The following is a 15,823-nucleotide window of genomic DNA, read 5'->3' on the forward strand; positions in this document are numbered from 1 at the left end:
GTGAACTGCATTTTAAAGGAAGAACGCACTTTCAGCATCTCAAGCACCATATATTATTTCAATCTGAGGCAATTTGTACATTCATCAAATCCATGCATATTCATCAGGACAGCAAGAGTGGAGACATCTGGGGATGCAGATGCATGTGTGAATTACCACCGTCACCAGACATCATTGTAAGTTTAAAATAGACATATTAAATGCTTAAACTCTAATAACTTAAAGAGAGGGTCCCTACCGGAAGAGGAAGACCCTCAGATCAATTTGATTTAGGGATGCCTGGGGTAGTTCCAGGCATGCTGTCATGTGCTCAGATACTCATGTTCAGGGATTTATCGCTGCTCTTATTATTTTACATATTTCAGGACAGGGAACAGGTTGAGCCTGACTGTCAAGGAAGAGCTTTATAATATGGTGCATTTGCCACCTGTACAAAAAGAGAGGGATGTTCACGCCTTGCTGACATTTTTAGTCTCCTTTGTAGTGAGCGTTCCTTAAAATTTTCATACCAGTGATAATTCCTTCTGGATATTTTTGATCTTGCCTGCAGCCAAGCAGAAATACACACAGTATCACCTGTGCTTCTCCTACAAACTAATGGTATCCATGCCAGTTTGTGTGGCATCTCGTGAAACTTCTGTGATGCTGAGCTGGCCTCAGAAAGCCATAATTTCTCCAAAGCATGCTATCGGTATACTATCCACTATGCAGGAAAATTACAAAGGTTGGAATTTACCTCTTATCACTCGGACCTAAATCAGCTTCTGGGAATGGGCACAAGTAGTTCCCTGGAGCAAAGTTACCTCAATCAAGGGTCAAGTAGGGATTTGATGCTGTTAAAAGTAGTTGTTTTGAAACAGCCCTTAACACACGTGCCAAGATTTCATGATGGGATGTTTCATGGACTGGTTGGATTCAGAGAAATGGTGGGAGAAACCAACTTGGGGAACCTTTGAAGGAAGAAGGCTCAGAGCCTGGGAATTGGTGGTGTGATGACAGTGAGTGGTCAGAGGGAGAAGACTGGGAGGAGAGGGTGTCAGAAGCTGAAAAGGTAACAGGGTTGAATACAAAGGGACAGTCTGTGTCAGAGGAAGGACCAAAAACAGAAGCAGAAGTGGAGGCAGGAGAGAAGGGACGCCAAGAGGCAGAGATGAGACGGGCTGGTAAAGAATCGCGGGGTTCTCCCCTTCTCTCCCCAGGACTAGGAGAGTCATGAAGCAGGAGGAGCAAAGGCAGACATGCCGAAATAATCTCAGATTGCTTGGGGAAAACCCAGGAGGGGAGGAGACAGGCAGCTTTGTGCAGGCAGGGACATTTCACTTCTGCCACTGACTCATAAGGGAAAGACTTAGCGAAGAGAATTGCTGTGTGGCCTGGCACTCCTATGCATATGCTTTTTTTTCCAATAGAGAGTTAATTTCAGCTGCTCTGTGTGATTTACTGCAGATCGCTTCAGACATCATAACTACAAAAGCAGGCGTGAGTAACCTCAGGCCCAGGGGCAGAATACAGCTCTCTATCTGGCTCGTGGGACTCTCCCCAAACCACATACTCCACTGGCCCTGTTCCTCCAGGAGTGTTTTTGCCTGGCTGGAATGTGTGCTTGAACTCTAACAATGGCTCTTGTTTGCCTGGATAGGGAGGGGAGGGGGCAAGTGTGCGTAGAGACCAGTCTACTGTACAAAAGTAATACAGTGGTACCTCGGGTTACATACGCTTCAGGTTACATACGCTTCAGGTTACAGACTCCGCTAACCCAGAAATAGTACCTTGGGTTAAGAACTTTGCTTCAGGATGAGAACAGAAATCATGCTCCGGCGGCGCGGCAGTAGCAGGAGGCCCCATTAGCTAAAGTGGTGCTTCAGGTTAAGAACAGTTTCAGGTTAAGAACGGACCTCCGGAACAAATTAAGTACTTAACCTGAGGTACCACTGTACCTGAATTCACTGACCCACCGACCTTTGCCACTAGCCCCACCCACCGCTGGCATGTGCCCCCATGAACCTTGCCAAGAAGATAATGTCACTCTTGGCTTTAGAAAAATTGCCCAGCCCCACTCTAAAGATCCAATAGACTTTTCCTTCTTTTTATCACAGTGGGTTGTTGTTGTTTTTTTAGAGAGGTATTTAAAGCTTTCTTTTGCCATCTTTGCTTTAAACTGGGAACTTAAATAACACACATTCTTTTTTATTCCATGTCATCCTGATCACCCCACCCCTGTATTTTGACCATTGAATGTACCCAACCCCCACTAGGAACATTTATATAATCATCATATAACTATGCAGCCGCATTAATGCCTTCCAGGAAGAATTACTGGCCATTCAAACTGATAACAACATGATTAAACGAAATGCTGAGAGCAGCATAGTGGCTCCTAATGGCTGAGGCATTATGGAATTGGCCAATAGTGAGGGAAAACACTGATGGCTTCAGTGCATTACAAACACCAGAGGGAGATTCTTAACATTATATGAAATGTCTGATTCTGAGGGCTTTTCTTCAGCCAGAACTCGCCGGAACTCAGTTCCAGCACCTCTCAGGTGGGCACTATTGCCATTCTAAGAGAACAAGGGAGGTGTTCATGGTGAGTTCTGGCACCTCTTTTTCTATAAAATTCTTCCCTTTGGATGCCCACTCATACATATCCAGGGACAGTGGAAACTATGCCATGGAATATCTGACCAAATTGTTGGCCAAATAAGGAAACTGGGTCAGATAAGTTGCTTCAAAACAAAAGTTGAATAGATTAAAAGAAATAATAGTCTTGGGCCTTGTTCATATGCTACTGGCATGGTTGCTGTTTTTCTCTGCATGGAACCCACACTAAATTGGTAATGTTTTGATGGATCTTGCAGGGTGGTTGAGATTGTCCACACCCAAGCTGCCGGCCCTCAAAAGATGAGGAGTACAAATACAGTTCTCCTTGATTCCTTCATCCTGCTCTGCCCTGCTTCATAGAATTTCCTCCTGCCTCACATGGTTACACTGTAATGTTCTTCACAGCTGTAAACTTTTTACTCATGTTTGCTAGTAGTTGCTATCTCAGTGTATTGGTCCATGGAACTGGGTTTCAGTCACAATCTAAAGAAGCACCTTTGGTTATTTATCATCCAATGTTAAATCCAATATATTTTTTAAAAATGAATTATTTATTTTAGACCAATTGTTCAATCAATGTTGGTGTCCAAATTGAGACTTCTGTCTTGAGAATCCATAGACCTGGGGCCCTTCCAGATGTAACATTTTTAGCACTATAGTTGCCATTTCTTTCCAGATTTTGCTGCATTCTCCCACATGACTATTGTCACTCAGAGGTGCCAGGTTCTTCAGAGGATTGGGGTTTCCTGACCTTGTGTGTGCAATGTCACATGGAGCTGGGAGCAGAGCTGAACACCCTCTGAAAATTGAGAGGGCCCAGCCCCCTCAAAAGTACATGGGGGGGGGCTGAAACTGCCTCAGCCCCTAGGAGTCGGTGCCCATATCATCACTATTCTGGAATACAGCAGTCACCAAACCATTTTTCTTTTATCGAAAAAGAGACCCGCAACTGACATTTGTGAAAGATCTGGAATGGTTCTACAATATTTTGTGTGGAAGGTGTTTTACATGATTTTCCAGATTTTGTGTAGTGTTTAGGGTGTGTAGTTTGAGCAACTTCCATTTAGCGCTCCTTTCTCCTCATAATCAGATGTCTCACTAGAAAATAAATTTAGATTTTGCCTAAGCAAAACCCTTGATTTCAAGTCTTTTGCCCCATGCTTTGGAGGATGACTTCAACTGATACCTGTCTTATTCCAGAGCAACGACCTGTTAAAGCCAGTGGGCATGGAGCAAATAATAGGTGATGTAGCCTAGGGCTCAGATCCCAATACAGTCGTACTTTGGTTGTCAAACGCCTTGCGACTCGAACATTTTGGCTCCCGAACGCTCCAGTGCTCCAGTTTGTAAACGTTCTTTGGAACCCGAATGTCCGATGCTGCTTCTGTGGCTTCCAATTGAGTGCAGGAAACTCCCGCAGCCAATCAGAAGCCAAACAGACTTCCGGAATGGATTCCATTTGAGAAGCAAGGTACGACCGTAGTTCCTCCCTGGTAACTCATTGTAAACTATTTCAAACATTCTCAAGAATTTACAAATAGCAAACTACTTGCAACATGATGTGGGAGCTCTAGTTGTTCAGAGATACACACACACACACACACACACACACACACGCTGCATTGTACATGTGCATCACTGGTTCAGAGTCTGTACAGTATTTTTCAACCGCCAGACATTGTTGCTTCCCTCCTTTATTTTTAACACTTGTGAAATGTTTTGTCTCAGTAAGGTGGAAGGGGATAGTTAAATGTCCAAAAGAGAAATCTGCACTGTAATATTGTTGCAAAATTTAAATTGACTCTTAGTTTGTGTGTGTGTTTGCTGGGTAGGGAGTTAGAAGAACATCTGGAGATGCTGAAATAACCTGCATTCATTTATGTTATTTAAGTTGTAAAATCATATTCAATCTTGACCTACTCAGGAAATCTATCATAAACGTCCTGCTGATTCTGACAGTCATACAGCAAAAACACCCTCTAATGAGCATTTAATAGTCACCAAAAGTTCTGCATTAAGTACAAAGCCCTTTTGATTACTTATTCCACTAATTTAAAGTAAATGCTTTTACAGATGGCATCTGTTAGGCCGCCGAGCGTGTGCTGCATTTATATGTAGTCACAGAAAATAGATTCCAGCTTTAGTATAAAGATTGTACAAGTGTGGGGGTGGGCAGGCGGGTGGGGGGAGATCAAACATGAAATACTGAATAAACATTTATCAGTGGTGCTTCCCCCCCCCCAAAGCTCTTCATAAACGCTTCTCCCAAAAAGCATTGCCCAGTGCTTAGAAGTATTTTAGAAAATACCTTGCAAATTAACACCCAATGTGGAACATTAGAGGCAAAGAAAGTCAACGCTCCCTTCTTTTGTCTGTCATTTTTTCTCAGTCTCTCTCGGGGGGGGGGGGGAGTGTATTGTGCTGTCTGTAAGCTTACTGAGCTCATTGAGGAACCCTGGCCTAGGGAGGACTTGGGGACACAATGTGATGAGGACTATAAAATAGAAAACGAAATCAGAAGGAACAAACGCAAGCATGGAAATTAACTAGCCTTTATCCATGTTTTAAAATGTCCAGAGAGCTTTGCTTATTTGATCCCAGTATTCCTGACAATTATCAGGTAAGCCAGAATTATTACACTCATATTTGCACTTGGTTGGGCTGAACTGTGAACGGGGAACCGCCTTGATTCATGACTCACAGTCACTGCATTGCGTCAGCTCTGTTGTAGGAGCACTTCGTAGCTTCATACAAGATGGGATCTGTCGCGTGATCACACGGGGAGCATGTAGGAGTGTGCTAGGCTGTGCTTGCGTAGAAAAGCCACCATGTGTGTGTGAATTGTGCCATTTTTTCACACTTATTTCTTTCCCTCGTGCATGTGACCTAGTACAGGACAGCCAACACGGTGCTTTCCGTAAGTTGACGGACTACAATTCCCACCAGCCCCAGTCAGCATGATCAGGGATGGGGGGAATGGTATTGCAGTGATGCCAGGACTACACTGGTTGCCACTGGCCTCTTACATAGTGCATGCAATTGTTGATAGGGATCTTAATTGCACAAAATGTGTAAGGCTGGTTAGACATACAGGTGCACCCAATGAATGAATTGGTCTAGGTAGACATGACTTTCTGCCCTCCCTAAATGGTGTGCATTTTTTCCTCAGCAAAAATGATTACACTTTCGTTGTTGTGTCTTCCATAGCACCATCATTTCAGTCATACCTACTGGTCTGAGCGTTGACCAGTTGCCTGGTTTCCAACCTTTCAACCGACTAGAGGCCAAAAAAGTTTAGGAAAGTTGCCTATTGTCAAATGAGAAACTTCTTGCAGGATATACGTTTAGTTAGTACCACACAAAAACTAAGGCAGAGGCATTTCTTTCTTAATTCACTGCCTGTGCTTCTAAACCGGTGCTTTTCAAATGTTCCATCTTCATGGGACATTTTGCTGCTGAGGCAAAACGAAGGCCAAGAGGACACCCCAACCCACCCCTCATTCCAGGATGGGCAGTTGAAATTTACTTGAACTCTGAGGGAGCCTGAGGCTACAGGTTCAGGGTAGACAGTGTGGCATGCACAACTCTGGTCAAAAACAGAGAGGAACAACTGTGGGTTTCAAAAGGAAAGGCGGGGGGGGGGGCTGCTGCTACATCTCCTCCAGCGTCTGACACCTGAGGTAGCTACCACATTGTCCTTAATGGTAGGACCGACTCTGATGGAACACATTCCAGAATGACCTGTTTGCTGAGGAACTCTTCTGTTATGCCCTTGTGCATTGTGAAGAAGCTGGCATGGATGTGACAATGTAAAGATCAGAAAGACTTTTTATGTATGCAGCCACTGCTGCTTGGATGTTACTAGCCCAGAGATGGAAAGAAGACAGAGCTCCTACCGGAGAGGAATGGCAGATTAAGTTGATGGACTATGCCAAAATGGCAAAAATGACCGGAAGAATCAGAAATCAGGAAGACTAAAATGTTAATGAGGAATGGGAAAATATATAATTTACCTTAAAAAAAAAAACCATTGTAGATAATTACAATTATTAGTAGGATTGGAATAACACTTGTAGTTTAATGTAGAATTTGGTTATAATGGAGATTTAATAGATTTGGATTAATAGACAAGACGCAGGAGGAAAAGGTTAATATAAAGACCCACAAAGGAGAGAGGGAAGTCCAGAAGATTTTTCGGAATTCTCTTTCTGTGTTGATTGATAAAAGGTAAAGGGACCCCTGACCATTAGGTCCAGTCGTGGCTGACTTTGGGGTCGCGGCGCTCATCTCGCTTTACTGGCAGAGGGAGCCGGCGTACAGCTTCCGGTCATGTGGCCAGCATGACTAAGCCGCTTCTGGCAAACCAGAGCAGCGCACGGAAAAGCCGCTTACCTTCCTGCCGAAGGTAACTTTGACGTGCTTTCGAACTGCTAGGTTGGCAGGAGCAGGGACTGAGCAACAGGAGTTCACCCCATCGCGGGGATTTGAACCGCCAACCTTCTGATCAGCAAGTCCTAGGCTCTGTGGTTTAACCCACAACGCCACCCACGTCCCTGTGTTGTTTGATATTTGTTTGTAAATTTCAAAATCTGAAAAAAAACTACTTTTTAATTATTATTATTATTATTTTTTAATAAGATTTTTATTAAAGTTTTACAAAAAAGAAAAGTAGAGATTCACAGAATAAAAAACCATAAATTACAGAAAAAAGAAACACACACAAGAAAAAAATACAGAAAGAAAAACACAACTAATTAAGAAAAATTAAATTTAAACAAAGAAAAAATAAAACCATTCCATTTTTCCAATAACCTCAATTTCATATGCTTATGTTCTTGACCTCCTCGCACCTTCCCCTTTTTGTATTCCCATTCAAATATTTAATTCAGCAAATTCTTACCCTTTATCAAATGTTTAAACTTTGTACCATAACATATACTATATCCATATTTTTCAACCAATTATCAATACCTTTTTTGCATAATCTTAAAAACTTTTATCACTAATTACCACTTATTACCCATCCAAGCACAATTTTAACACTCATTAATTTTATAATATTTCTGAAGATAGTCTTTGAATTTCTTCCAGTCTTCTTCCACCAACTCTTCTCCCAGGTCTCGGATTCTGTCAGTCATTTCCGCCAATTCCATATAGTCTATCAGCTTCATCTGCCATTCTTCCAGGGTGGGTAGCTCTTGTGTCTTCCAATACTTTGCGATGAGAATTCTTGCTGCTATTGTTGCGTACATAAAGAAATTTCTATCTTTCTTTGGCACCAATTGGCCCACCATGCCCAAGAGAAAGGCCTCTGGCTTCTTAAGGAATGTATATCTAAAATTTTTTTTCATTTCGTTATATATCATCTCCCAGAAAGCCTTAATCTTTGGGCATGTCCACCAAAGGTGAAAGAATGTTCCTTCACTTTCTTTACACTTCCAACATTTATTGTCAGGCAAATGGTAGATTTTTGCAAGCTTGACTGGTGTCATGTACCACCTGTATATCATTTTCATAATATTCTCTCTTAGGGCATTACATGCCGTAAATTTCATACCTGTGGTCCACAACCGTTCCCAGTCAGCAAACATAATGTTATGGCCAACATCTTGTGCCCATTTAATCATGGCAGATTTAACTGTTTCATCCTGCGTGTTCCATTTTAGCAGCAAGTTATACATTCTTGAAAGTATTTTAGTTCTGGGTTCTAACAACTCAGTTTCCAATTTTGATTTTTCCACCTGGAAACCTATTTTTTTATCCATGTTATAGGCTTCTCTTATTTGAAAATAGTGCAGCCAATCTCGCACCTTATCTTTCAATTTCTCAAAACTCTGCAATTTCAATTTATCTCCTTCTTGTTCCAATATTTCCCAATATTTCGGCCATTTGGCCTCCATATTGGACTTTTTAAGTGCCTTTGCCTCCATTGGTGACAACCACCTTGGGGTTTTGTTCTCCAATAAGTCTTTATATCTTAACCAGACGTTAAACAATGCTTTCCTGACAATATGGTTTTTAAATGCTTTATGAGCTTTGACCTTGTCGTACCACAGATATGCATGCCACCCAAAAACGTTATTAAAACCTTCTAAATCCAAAATGTCTGTGTTTTCAAGAAGCAGCCATTCTTTCAGCCAGCAAAATGCGGCCGATTCATAATAGAGTTTCAGGTCTGGCAGGGCGAAGCCACCTCTTTCTCTTACATCGGTTAGTATTTTAAATTTTATTCTAGGCTTTAATTATTATTTTTAAGAGCACTTGACTTGCCAGTCTTTCTGAATCACTGGTCAGACCTCATTGCCACTCTACAGTAAGCAGAGCAGTGGTAGACGTGGGTACTATGTCACCCTGTGAAAGCCCAAAATTTGGCACGCAAGCACACACGTGCGCACGCACACACACACACACCAGCCCTTGCAGGTAAGACCTTGTCTGGCTTTGGAAAGGAGGCCCAAGGCTCTGGCCGTGTCCTAGAGCCCTCCCACCTCCTTTCCAGAGCTGGGAAAGTGCTAACTAGGCTTTGGGAAGGAGACAGGAGGACTCCAGGGCCCTGTCACAAACCTCATGCCAACTTCTCAAAGCCCAGTGTCTCGCTTACTCTGCTTTGAAATGGCACCCTCTTGACTTGGTGCCTAGTGTGTGTGTACCCCTCACACAGCTCTCAATCTTCCCCTGCCCAATATTATCCCGTAACCTACTACTATTGAACTTCCCATGCAGTGTATAACTAGCTATATAGATCAGCACCGGGAAGCTTGTTCTGCAGAACTGATGTCCTCACTGAGGAACCCCTAACAAGTTATCTGCTAAGACAAAAAGATACTTTGAAAAACAAGGTTTTAAACCATTTACTTCTATTTTCACTGCTACCTGAGGGCAGGGGGAGCAAAATACAGCAGCAGCAGCAACAACAACAACAACACACCTCCCACATTGTCACCATCACCACTAAGAAGGTAAGAGAGAAAATCGGGCTATAGTTTTAAATAAATAAATTTAACGCAAGGAGCAGAGAGAGCCAGCAAGACAAGCATTAATATAAAAATGTGACCACAGTCTCTGGCAGATTATTTTGTTTCCATGGTGAAATTTGTATTAAGCAAAAGATTACACAGTACAGTACATGATGAAATCAGAGATATTGTGCCTGATAATGAAAGTTTTCAAAGGACTGGAGTTGAGCTGAAACAGCATGTGTGCTTTGGTTTACATTTTCAGATATTTTCTTCTAAAGCTAGCCAGTGAGCTGGCACTCACCAGCAGCAATTTAAGATTACATGCTAAGGGCTGCTTCCTGCATTGTGAAAGAGGCTGCATTTGTCTCCATGGTAAACACCAAACTGAGAGGAGGAGAGGTTTCTGTCTGATAGTGGGGGAATAAACAGGTGATCTGCAGCCTAGACAAGCTGAGACTCCCAGTTGTAGATGCATATTTCCCATGGGAACCACTTTCCTCCCAGGGGGTGGACCTTGCTGATATGGCACCCTGTGCAAGGTCACTTGACACCCTCTCCAGCTCTCGCCTCACCTTCCCAAAGCTGAGTAAGAGGTACCAGGCTTTGGGAAAGAGGTGTGAGGGCTCTGGCAGGGCCCTGGAGCCCTTCTGCCTCCTTCCCAAAGCCCAGTAATCACTTGCCTGATCATTCAGTCATAAAGGTAAAAAGGTAAAGGGACCCCTGACCATTAGGTCCGGTCGTGACCGACTCTGGGGTTGTGGCACTCATCTCGCTTTATTGGCCGAGGGAGCCGGCGTACAGCTTCTGGGTCATGTGGCCAGCATGACTAAGCCGCTTCTGGAGAACCAGAGCAGCGCACGGAAACGCCGTTTACCTTCCCGCCGGAGTGGTACCTATTTATCTACTTGCACTTTGACGTGCTTTCAAACTGCTAGGTTGGCAGGAGCTGGGACCGAGCAACAGGAGCTCACCCCATCGCGGGGATTTGAACCGCCGACCTTCTGATCGGCAAGTCCTAGGCTCTGTGGTTTAACCCACAGTGCCACCCGCGTCCCTCATTCAGTCATTTGTTGTTGTTTAGTCGTTTAGTCGTGTCCGACTCTTTGTGACCCCATGGACCAGAGCACGCCAGGCACTCCAGTCTCCCACTGTCTCCCGCAGTTTGGTCAGACTCATGTTTGTAGCTTCGAGAACACTGTCCAACCATCTTGTCCTCTGTCGTCCCCTTCTCCTTCTGCCCTCCATCTTTCCCAACATCAGGGTCTTTTCCAGGGAGTCTTCCCTTCTCATGAGGTGGCCAAAGTATTGGAGCCTCAGCTTCACGATCTGTCCTTCCAGTGAGCACTCAGGGCTAATTTCCTTAAGAATGGATGCGTTTGATCTTCTTGCAGTCCATGGGACTCTCAAGAGTCTCCTCCAGCACTATAATTCAAAAGCATCAATTCTTCGGTGATCAGCCTTCTTTATGGTCCAGCTCTCACTTCCATACATCACTACTGGGAAAACCATGGCTTTAACTATACGGACCTTTACTGGCAAGGTGATGTCTCTGCTTTTTAAGATGCTGTCTAGGTTTGCCATCGCCTTTCTCCCAAGGAGCAGGCATCTTTTAATTTCGTGACTGCTGTCACCATCTGCAGTGATCATGGAGCCCAAGAAAGTAAAATCTCTCACTGCCTCCATTTCTTCCCCTTCTATTTGCCAGGAGGTGATGGGCCCAGTGGCCATGATCTTCGTTTTTTTGATGTTGAGCTTCAGACCATATTTTGCGCTCTCCTCTTTCACCCTCATTAGAAGGTTCTTTAATTCCTCCTCACTTTCTGCCATCAAGGTTGTGTCATCTGCATATCTGAGGTTGTTGATATTTCTTCCAGCAATCTTAATTCCGGCTTGGGATTCATCCAGCCCAGCCTTTCGCATGATGAATTCTGCATATAAGTTAAATAAGCAGGGAGACAATATACAGCCTTGCCATACTTCTTTCCCAATTTTGAACCAATCAGTTGTTCCATATCCAGTTCTAGCTGTAGCTTCTTGTCCCGCATAGAGATTTCTCAGGAGACAGATGAGGTGATCAGGCACTCCCATTTCTTTAAGAACTTGCCATAGTTTGCTGTGGTCGACACAGTCAAAGGCTTTTGCATAGTCAATGAAGCAGAAGTAGACGTCTTTCTGGAACTCTCTAGCTTTCTCCATAATCCAGCGCATGTTTGCAATTTGGTCTCTGGTTCCTCTAAATCAGTCATAGGCTAAGCCAATAGGCAGGATGAGGCCACTGACTCAGGTGAGAGAAGGCCCTGCAGGTGGCACCCCTGCAGTCACCCCATTTCTTCTACCATTGGCAGAGAAGCACTGCCGCCATTGGCACCAATTTTGTGCACAATCACATCTATTTCTTGCTGAAATCAGTGCCAATGGCAGTGCCACTTTTCCACTAGCTGCATATGCCACAAACCAGTAGCAGAGAAGGCGGCAGCAGGAGCAGGTAGGTGGTAGCAGAGGCAGAGCGTCAATTCCCATTTCACCTCAAGTGGTGAAATTTGGATGCACTGCTGCTGCCTGATGGGCTCAGTTTGTGATTGCGGGCTCAGAATCTGCTTTGAAGGCGAAAAGTTGTGCAGAATTGAGAACTACTGGGAAAGTGCTGTGTTGTTGTTGTTTTTGAGAATGGACAAACTGGTGAAATTCAATAGGTTGCCCAGACATTTCAAGGAAAGTTTTGGTTCCGCCAAATGCAGTAAACCTCTCCAAACTGGTTGGCTGACACCACTAGGTAGACATTGATTTGACGTCATCTTTTTTAAGAAAATGGATCCAGATTGGTATAAAGGTGATGGGGGAAGGAAGTTGATCAACCCACATATTTTATGTTGTTTTAATTTGGTGCTTCTTAAAAGAAGTAGTATCTTCCCAACCGTGAATAAGATAAGGATTTGCACTCCTTAATGAATTAGATTGCTGAACACCATGAAATCTTGGCTGCACTGAAACCAATGAGAAGCTTGTGGTGACAAAGAGGATTAGAATGACTTATATACAATTTATTTTCTGTCCTTTCTTCCAAACTCAAGCCTACATAGAGCACAGCAACAAGTCCAGTTTCATCGCAGAGCTTTGGTGTTTATTGTAGAGGCATTCATTACCCAACTGGGGTCCTAACCTTTCTTCTGGAATGTATTTTATCCATAGCATGTACCAACCGTTTGAATGATTTCTTTGTTTCCAATTATACTATGCAAAATTTCCTCTATTTTTCCTTCTCCATACCACACTCTTTGGAATTCAAGGGACACCACAAAAGTAGGCACTAGAGAGAGACCCCCTTGATTTATTTGTTAATAAATTAATATTTTAATATGCTCAAAGATGTTATTTATTTATTTTTGTTAAAAAAAAGAATCACTTCATGGTTTAGTGTGTTTTTTAAAAAATATAAGAAAAAATATATATTCGTGACCTCAGGGCTCTGCATGCAGTTCTCTGTACTTTTTTTAAAAATGGAATGAATGCCTTTAGAATGAAAACCAAAGGCCATGTTGCAGAACTTGGTCTTTAAAACCTAGAGAAAAGCAACTCAAATCTCCTCTGGGCACATATTTAAAAGATTGTTAGTTAACAGGATTTCTTTCTAAAATAAATTTATATTACAGTGGTACCTTGGTTCTCAAACTTAATCCGTTCCGGAAGTCCGTTCCAAAACCAAAGTGTTCCAAAACCAAGGCATGCTTTCCCATAGAATGTGATGCAAATAGCATTAATCTGTTCCAGACTTTTAAAAACAACCCCTAAAACAGCAATTTAACATGCGTTTTACTATCTAACGAGACAATTGATCCATAAAATGAAAGCAACAATCAATGTACTGTACTATAAAATAAAGAAGACAGTATTGTAGATTATAAAAATTTAAATATTTTTTTTTCTTACCTGCACTGATGATAGTCATTGTTTGGATGGGGGCCTTTTATCCATTTCCTCAGTCACACAATCAATCAATCATTAGCTGAACTGGATTCCACACAGTCACAAAAACAATGAACCGGAAAAGCCTCAAAAACAAAAGCACCAAATAAACAGCAAAAACAAAAGCGCCAAATACAATAGTACCTTGGTTCTCGAACATAATCTGTTCTGGAAGTCGGTTTGACTTCGGAAATGTTTGAAAACCAAGGTGCAGCTTCTGATTGGTGCAGGCACCCTGGAAACAATAGCTGACAACTGCATCAGATGTTCATCTTCCGAAAATCGTTCGAAAACCTGAACACTTACTTCCAGGTTTTCAGAGTTTAGGAACCAAGGCGTTTGAGTACCAAGGCATTTGAGAACCAAGGTATCACTGTATACAAAATGTTTGTCATTATGACTGGCGAGTTGTGTGTGGAAGGATGGCATTGTACGCTACATGAAATTATCTTATTATTTTATTTTCATTGGATTTCTAACCCATCTTTCCTCCCAAGAGTTCAAGTTGGTGTGCTTTGTTCCTCCCCTCCCCATTTAATCCCCAGAACAGCCCTGTGAGGTAGGTTAGGTTGAGAGGCAGCCACTGGCCTAACTAAGGTCACCCAGCAAACTTCAGGCTGAGTGGTGAGTCAAACCCTGATCCCTCAGGTCATAGTCCAACACAAACCACTACAGTGGTACCTCTGGTTACTTACTTAATTCATTCCAGAGGTCCGTTCTTAACCTGAAACTGTTCTTAACCTGAGGCACCACTTTAGCTAATGGGGCCTCCCGCCGCCATGCACTTTCTGTTCTCATCCTGAAGCAAAGTTCTTAACCCGAGGTACTATTTCTGGGTTAGCGGAGTCTGTAACCTGAAGCGTATGTAACCTGAAGCGTATGTACACCACACTGGTTCTCTCTCTCTCTCCTCTCTCTCACTGTGTATATCTCTCTGTGTATATGTTTACGTGTAACGACAACTCTGCACAATGAGACACATTGCATCCTTCTAAATCTCTCTCTCACACACAACGTTCTAAAGCTGTCATATTCTGTTTATTTATTCTTTTATTTTACTTGGCTTTTTAAAAAAATAAAAATTTCCATGTCATTCCAGAACAATTGGAAGGGGTAGTATTTTATTTTATTTTTCAAAAATGCATTTTCTCTCTCTCCTTCCCCCAAAGTATCCAAGAACTAGTTAGTAGGCTTCTGACATGTTTGTGTGTGTTTGTGTGTGCAAACCAAAGTCAGAATTGCTGTTCCTTGCTTTCCAGAACAGTAGCTATATTGTTCTGTTGTGCTAAAAAATAAAAAAAAAACACTTCTTATGCTTGTTTCAGAGTAACATCATCAATCCTAGTGGGTCTTCCCTGTGAGTAGACATGCATAAGGATAGGAATTCTAATCTGAGGTAGCCATAGTGAACATTAAAGAAGGTGGTGTTTATTCTTGCTTAGTTTATCCAGGATATTTTGTCTGTGGCTCTGCCCATCATTGGCTTGGGTGTTGAATGGATGGGTAGATTGATAGAGTATTTGGGTCTATTGTGTATTTTATGCTGACTGGAAGTATGTATCATGCTGCCTAGTAATTATCTCCTATCTTAGTTATATCATTATGGTTACTCTGGATATGGATGTTGTGCATTTATGTATTTGGTTTTTCTCTTAATGTAAATAACCTGAAACTGTACCTATGGATATCTATGTCTTTAGCTTCTAGCTTCTATCTATGGAAGGTAAATGGACCTGTACACACACACACACACACACACACACACACACACACGTTTACAGAACAGCTCCCACATTTCCTAATTGAGCATTTTTCTTTTTTCTTAAAACAGCACCTGCAAGCCTTTGTACAAACTGTGGAGATTATGCCTGCTTGACAACGGCAGTTTTGCTGAAAACAAATCTAAATTAAGCAACCCAGCGAGATTCTTTCTGGTTTTGTAATTCATTAAGAACTTATCAGAAGTCATTGTGACTTTTGCCTGGAAATTTATTGAGCTCTGCATGGCTCTGTGCAGAACTAAGTTAAGTTCACTGTTTTGATGTGAATTATTGTGCTCAGCTATAAAAGCGTCTTCACCCATTCAAGGTTTGGTGGATGTGACTTTTCCTTCCTCTCGGAATAAGGAGCAACGTGCTTCAAATATGCAGCCTTTTGCAGAGGACACATAAAAATCACGCCATTTTAAAATGTCATTTCTAAATAAGGAACTAATGAAAAATATGTCTGGTGGTAAAACTGACTTAGAAACACACAGAGACTAATGATTTCCCCCCACTCAGCTTTGTAAACTGCCTTGA

The sequence above is a fragment of the Podarcis filfolensis genome (assembly GCF_964270895.1).
Source record: "Podarcis filfolensis genome assembly, chromosome: 4".
Classification (NCBI taxonomy): Eukaryota; Metazoa; Chordata; class Lepidosauria; order Squamata; family Lacertidae; genus Podarcis; species Podarcis filfolensis.